At 36.6% G+C, this 7,994-nt stretch overlaps 1 non-coding gene across 1 annotated transcript; it reads right to left on the reverse strand.

Annotated features, from left to right (window-relative positions):
- Positions 1 to 861: 861 nt before the first annotated feature.
- trnay-gua (transfer RNA tyrosine (anticodon GUA)) lies at positions 862 to 949 on the reverse strand. The gene is given in 2 exon segments: positions 862 to 897; positions 913 to 949. It is a non-coding gene; the product is annotated as a tRNA-Tyr (tRNA).
- Positions 950 to 7,994: the final 7,045 nt, after the last annotated feature.

Below are 7,994 nucleotides of genomic sequence, written 5' to 3' on the forward strand. Positions count from 1 at the left end.
GGGAAGAGCTGATTCTGTTTTTAGCACAGAGAATGAGCTCAGTCCGGCTCCCAACAGAATCCATTCTGGTTTGGTTACTGTCAGACTGGGCGTCTGAGGCTCTTTGGATCGCAACGTGAAAAAAAAAAAGAACCAGAAACAATTGCTCACATCGTGGGATTTCCACGAGAGGAAGGGAAGATATCACTTTAAAAAAATCAGAACTGAATATTTGGATCCGGGGCCTCATATCAGATTATTAAAATAATAATTATTAAAATATCAGATTGTGTTTCTGCAACATTTCGTGCACAGAACGCCGTATTTAACAATAAAACAACAGTTACAACGAGGGCTTTACACGCAGTCCGGGGTATTTTCCCCTTTTATATATTTTTGCCACTTTATATCGAAGCTGTTATACTCCCAAAAGTGCAGAGTAGCTTGTAAATAAAAATGTACAATTCACTGCTGGTATAAACAAATGTGTGCCTTGTTTGCCTTTGTAAGAATTTGTTTCAAAAATCCACAAAAAAAGTCCACAATACGTTAAAAACACAAAAAACACAAACTTAACAATATAACGATACAAATTCAATACTAAATCATAAAGCCAATTAAGTACATATCCTTTCCTTTGAACACAGAGAACACCTTTATATCTAAAAAAAACCGTGACATTTGTATATACTTTTGAATTACAAAGCAGACAGAGTAGTCCCTTAATTCAAAGATCAGATTTTGGCCAAAACAAGACAATCAGACGGGAGTTTAATTCAGAACAAGAGCCTCTGCTTCGTGGTTTATTGAGCTTTTGATCAACGTCTGAGTGAAAAAGATTTGCGCTTTTATCTCTTTGATTAAAGTTCACAAAAAGCACCTTCCTTCAAGCCGGAGTTGAACCAGCAACCTAAGGATGCCTCACCATTTCCACTACAGTCCTCCGCCCTACCAACTGAGCTATCGAAGGGAAATAGGGGGAATTGTTTCCCTTGAATTTAAGCCACGAATCAGGTTTCTACAGTATGAACTTCCGGGGATATTACAAAATGTTTGATGGGGCATCAATCGTTCCAGGCGGATATTGACACCTTTTTTTTCTCGAGGGATCATATTAAACATTTCATTAGTATCGAGAGGAGGATCACCATGAGACACAGAACAGTTTAATTCTGTCTTTATTAGAAAGTAGTGTTTGTGCTACATTAAAAATATTTTCGTGGAAATATAGAAGTTGTGATTTTTAAAACTTATATTTGAATCGAAATGTGGTTTTGAGTTAAATATTAGCATGTTAATGTAATTAGTTTGTGTTTGTCATTACTATATATATATATTCCCATGTTACTATAATTTGTAGCTGAAGTTTACTAGTTGTGTTTTTTATGATATATCGTAATAAACAATATTGTAATAAACATTATCATGTTTATTACAATATTGTATAAAATGCATAATTTGAACTACATATTTTTCAGGTGTGAATAATTGTATATTTTCAGAATAAATTTCTAAACCAAATCACTGGCTTGATTTACTTGTTTCTACACCTAAAAGACCTATCTTTGATGTATAATAGACCTTTAACTATATACAGATGCAGCCATTCAAAATGGGTGAGGTATTTCACGGCATACTCCGGTGGGCGTGTCACGGTATCACGCGGTAACATACGGTTAATCGCGCGTCATTTGACGCTCTGCCAGAAACTATCCGGCGTCACCTTGTAAAACCGCCAGGGGGAGCTTAACCTCTCATGTACAGCAGTTGAGCCTTTAATTTTGAACTGTGTATTACAGGATGTTAATCATCAGTCATTAAAATGTTGGTATATTTTATGAAAGCAAGATTGCTCAGTTGGACAAAAGTACACAACCTACCTTTATCAGAAATATTTATGCATCAAAGCCTTTACTGAAGATACTACTAATAGTATTAATAATGGATGGCTTTGGACAAGCTGTATACTCAAAGTATAATTTCTTTAGCACATTTGTACAAGCACTTGGAATCTGTCCAAGCCATACTTTGTCAGGCATTTTGTTTTACTTCAACGGGCATAAAAACTTCCTTGCTTTTAACAGGGCATTTCATAATTTCTAACTACGAAAATGATTTAAAATGCGCCACTTATCATTCAACTAGAGCTCAAAATATCACAAGGATCCTCAAGAGCACAGCAAAGAGTGTATTAAAAGACACTTGTATTTATCAACGCTTTCTTTTCCGTATACCAGATTTTATGGAACCACTTCAGAAGGGTGTCAGCCAGTCAGATTCCAGGAATCGGTACTTTAAAGGAAAAATACACACCGGTATTCCATTTCTCCCTAACGATTTTCAGCATCGAAGTATTTAACTAGCATGTGAAATAGCGTGTGAAAAAGTGGTAGTTTTAAGCTTTTCTGCCAATATAATATGGAATCGCGTATCTAAAGAATTTAATAACGGTATGATTATATTCGTGTACTGTGACAGGGCTGTGTAGGGCTGTTTCGCCTCCTTGTTCATGCAAGTTGTCTTGTAGCCTACTGGTCTACGTACATGACTAACAATGCACAGGTTGTGTGTTCAAATCCAGCTGGTGCTGGACTTTTCTTTTAACAAATATTTCTTCGAAAAAATAGAATAGCGATATTATGGACAATCAATTGACTTTTATATTTCAAAATATCGCAACATGATCGATTCTAAGTCATTTTTGATAACAATGAATAGTCACCTTCTTCCCTTCTGACAGCGGTTCCTGCTTCTATTGTGTGTGTGTGTGTGTGTGTGCAACAGAGTAAATTTTTATAGAGAAATGGAGGCTGAACAGTATGCGTTACAATATAAACATTTATATTGATTTAAATCGTGTTCTGATTTAAATCGCAAACGTGTGTTTAATTATGTGTTTTTTAATCATAATCAGGCTAATGCATTTCTACATTTCTGTATGAACCAGCTTAGAGGTTCATACAGAAAGACAGCTTGTGTTTAAATTGAGTGTAAGGTAATTTATGCTTCTAAAGTCATGGTCAGCATTTATTATTGTACTGTGCTGTAAACTTTTTCTGTGCCTAGTCACATTATTTTATAGCGTTTTTATTGCGTTATTAAATCTGGTGGCGCTGTGTGTTAGTTTCCTGACTCCCATGTCACATGGTCTGTGATTGAATCCCATGGAACTATGACTTTATTTTTTAACAAACATTTCTTTGAAAAAATGAAACGTTTCCCTTGGTCAGAGATTAAATAAAACCTCACTTGCACCAAACAAATTTATATTTCTAAATATCACAACATGATCGAATTTAAGTCTTTTTAATAACAATGAATAGTCACCTATGCGTTACAAAATATGCATTTATATTGATTTGAATAGCGTTTTGATTTAAATCATAAACGTGTTTTTAAATATATGTGTTAAAAGGCGATATACTGTATAAAAGCGCTGATTCTTATGCAGTGTGTTCCGCCGGGGATTCAAAAAATTTATTTTAAATAAGCTGATAAAGCTTAGACTAACTGTATTCTAGCCTGTATTACAACAGAACATTGGACAATGCAACGTAAATTGCAAAAATGCACTTGGAATCTGTCCAAGCCCTCCTACAAAAATTATTTAAACTGCGACACTGATCATTCATCTCTAAATAAACTTTATTTTATATAGCGTTTTAAGCGAATAGGTAATTAGATTGCTCATAAACCTAATCGCTTTTTCTACATAAACACAGCGTGATTGCTCTCTGAAAATGCTTTTCCTTTATATTTACAGTAGGCTCAGATTTCAACTATAGATCGTATTATTATAAACTTTCTTGGAAAAATGTATTTTATGTAAACCATGTTTGCTATTAATTCATTTAGAGCTAAAATACGTTCATTGTCTTCCAATCGAGGCGAGTTGACATTGGAAGCCTGCCACACCCGGACTGTTAAACCAACGCATTAGCACGTCAAAGCCCATTGAGGGTATTGAGCCAGTATTGGCTTTAGTATTCCCCCCTCTCCCCTCAATTCAATTCAAGGTGTTTTATTTGCATGACACATGGGTACAAGCAGTGTTGGGTATGTATATTGTAACGCTTACGGCCGACAGGCACTGTGTAAGAGCCGACGTACCAGAGCAGCGCACCGAGGGAGCGTTTGCATTTATAACTTAGTTTTTAAAATTAGTCAAGCAATATGAAGCATCTCCTTTTACTTTTAAGTCCCTTAAATACATTGAGCACAGCTTTCTCACCACTTAAGATTGCTTTTGATACCATCCTTACACAAAGCAGAAGGGAAATCTTCTGCCCCTTATGCAAAACCAAACCCTCCTCCCATCCCAGTTTACCCTCTTTATCATCCTCAAAATCTACCTCGATTTTCAACTTAAAGCATTACTGCTTACTGGGTTTTTGAGGGGGAGGTGTCTTTCGCTGGAAATCTCGCCTGCTTCCACTACTCAACCCCCTCTCTGCCGTAGTGCTGGCTGTGACGAATTAAACCGGTTTCACAGGTATTCAAAGTAGGAAGTACAGTGTTAAGTGGTAGCTGGGCTACTCCCTCAATAGAATCGCTTTAACATGCTAATGCGTTGGTTTAACAGTACGCTGGGCAAACGTTCCGAGGTCAAATTCTTCCAGCACGGGGGTACCTTTAAAGTGGAGACGACGGCACCGAAATTTTTTGGCGCGCCTTCTCTTTAAAGCCCTGGCCAAATATGAAGACAGTACGTACAGTTATAATTCAAACGGAATTAAAAACTACACATCCCAGTTTCCATGGTGGTGCTTGTGATCATTGCGTTTAACCAACGAAACAGGGCAAAAAATCAGTCACATGACTTTGGGGCAGAGTTTCGAAAGCTTAACCTATTAGCAACAAAGCGAAATTTACACGATAGGCTACCTCAAACTGTCAGTTACACGACTGTGTATGTCGCTTAAGCCACTCCTATTTGGCATTTTAGTTATGGAGGCGAGAAGACGCCCCCCCCTCCTCTCTGGGTGTCTGATTTGCCGCCATCTTTAACTGTTCGGTGTCCGAATCGGAGTAGATACGCGTACAAAATAAAGTTAATCCCAACTACAAAACATATTTTTGTGGTAAGGGCGCAAAACATCAGTATTTACTGCTATTAATTACTGTACGATTTATAGTTGAAATCTGAGCCTAGATATAAAGTTAGATATAAAGTTAAAATGTCGACAAAGCAATGTAGGAAATACAGAGAAAATAAATCCTTTCTGACATCTAAAATCAGTTTCGATCAAGGTCTCTAAAACGAACAAGAAAAAGAGGATTTTCGGAGGGCAATTACGCTGTGTTTATATAGAATAACTGATTTATAATCTAATTTCTTGTTCGTTTAAAACAGTGAAATGTCAGCTGCAAAAGATCGCACCAGAAACAGCACTCTCTCTGCCTGTCATAGATGTTCAGGAAAGGCTGAATGAAGTCATGTCAAGTACAATAATTTGGTGATCAATAATAACAGTTGTAGGACAAGAAACAAAAGATAGTGAAAACTTAAGATTTTTAAGGCTAAAACTCAAATTCATTCTACAAATTAAGGCAAATGAAAATTCAGGACGTTAAAGTGCACAAAAATGCACATGGGCAAAAAGTTTTAGAAATGGAGCAGGTGTTGCTTTGAAATAAACAAACAGAAAAAAAGCCATGACTATAGTGCAGAAGAGGGATGCAGGAACACTTGCTTAGATATACAAAAAAGTCACAAAAAGGTGTATGTTACAAAAGAACATGCAAACATGTTCATCATGTACATGAACATGTACATCAATATCCCTTCGCGATCAATAAAGTCTTATCTATAAACATGAAACAGAGTGAGGAATCAGAAAATTAGCATGCATAAAAAACAGCAATTCTGTCAATGAGCCCTAAATGAATTAATAGCAACTATGGTTTCATGGAGGCCTTCTCAGATAGTTGGGCATTCAGGTAGATAGTCAGGTGAAAGGATTTGTAAACATACTTTGTTAAAGCAAGTCAGTTTTTTCCGCAACACATAAAAGACATTTTTCCAAGAAAGTTTAGCCTTTGTCACTAATGAAACCACTAAATAAAGACATAAATATAGAAATCATAAGATTTTTTTATTCAATGTTGGTAGCAAGATGAACTGTGCTAAGTGTATATTTTGTCGCAGAGTTGCTGCAAGATGTTAACAGTGAAAAAAGGTATTTAGAAATGAGTTATTTCAAGAAGAAAATTTTCAGAATAATTGCAAATCTAACAGGATAGAGAAAGCACAGAAAACAGGCAGTTAGATTGATCAGATTAGTATGAAAATTTATTTAGCAAAGGGAATGAGAAGAGTGACAAACTAGTATGCTTTAGATCTTTTTATCTGAACCAGGGAAAACTGATCATGTTTCTCTATAACAATAATAAAAAACTTTATTTTATATATCACCTTTAAAAGTGGCATCTCAAAGCAATACAGTAGATATAAAAACAGATAAAAGGACCACAGATTACAAAGTAAATACATATAAGAAAGACAAGCAGTTAGAGGTGCTACCAAAATTAGAAAATGAAGCAGATACAGACACTAAGTTTTCTGAAAGGAAAGGTTCTGAGGTTAGATTTAAATGCACTCAGGGTACGTGACTGATATCACTGGGAATACAAATTGAGAGCTCTGGGGTGCAGCTAGAGAAGACCCTGTCACCCACGGAATGTAGATGTTCTTGAGGACAGCTAGAAGACCAGAGTCAGACGGACAAAGGTGGGGAGTAGACAGATAATAAGCCATAAAGGAACAAGTAATAGGTTTATTCCATGCTGAAAAAAAGAAGAAAGAGAACACAACGTTTCGGCCGTGGAGCCTTCTTCAGGTGTCAACTACTGAATGACACCTGAAGAAGGCTCCACGGCCGAAACGTTGTGTTCTCTTTCTTCTTTTTTTCAGCATGGAATAAACCTATTACTTGTTCCTTTTCAGCCTACGCATGCTGATGCAGCTACCCACCTGAACTAATAAGCCATATACTGTAGGTACTGAATGAGGATGAGGATTTTGAAGTTGACTTGAAACCTGATAGATAACCAATGCAAGGACTTGAAAACAGGTGTAATGCATCCCTGATAGGATTCTCGCTGTCATATTCTGAACATATTGAAGATTGCTCAGTGTGGATTTAATTTCCCCAGTGAACAGGATGTGCATTTATTAATTCTAGATTTCTCTAGTTCTTAGTTTCTCTAGTTCCCGTTAAAATAAACTATTATTCCACAATGCAGAGTATTACATGGCCAGTATTTACACATGATATTTGTGATTTCAAGAAATTAACACAAGCAGCTTTTGGAGATTTAAGTGTTGGCTGAGTTATTGCAGGATAAAAGACTAGAGATGTTGGTAAGAAGAAGATAATTTTAGGATAGCTGAGGAATACACTGATAACAAGAACACTTCCTAATAGGGTTAGGCATACTTTTGATGAAGATGATGAAGTTAACAGACTGTATGTTTATATAGATACTGAAATGAGGATTGCATTTTAGATTTTGTGTAGTTGCTAGCGTTGAACTGTGTGTTGGATGCACATGAATTGAAGGAATGGGCAAACATAGCTGATGCGGATCCACAGAGCCAGCATATTAAGATGTTTATAATTAGAGGCAATTTGTTTAAATAACTAGGTATGGATACTGATGTGCAAGAGAGGTGGAAAGGCTGTTTCCTTAAGCCAGCACTATAAAATATTTTATTCTCAGTGAGATGCTGCCATTTCATAGTGGGTTTCTAACACTGTGTATAGTTCCATCCACACAGTGCCTTTACTTCCATCCATTTCTAATCTCTTTATCCAGTACAGAGGATTTGGAGCCTATCCCAGTAAGCGACGAACACAAGGCACAATACACCCTGGACATAGCGCCAGTCCATCACAGGACAGACAGACACAAACACACACACACCAGGGCCAGTTTAAATCTAACCTCAGAACCTTTCTTTTCAGAAGACTAGTGTCTGTATCTGCTTCATTTTCTAATTTTGGTAGCACCTC

The sequence above is a fragment of the Atractosteus spatula genome, chromosome 10 (assembly GCF_055471065.1).
Source record: "Atractosteus spatula isolate fAtrSpa1 chromosome 10, fAtrSpa1.hap1, whole genome shotgun sequence".
Taxonomy (NCBI): Eukaryota; Metazoa; Chordata; class Actinopteri; order Semionotiformes; family Lepisosteidae; genus Atractosteus; species Atractosteus spatula.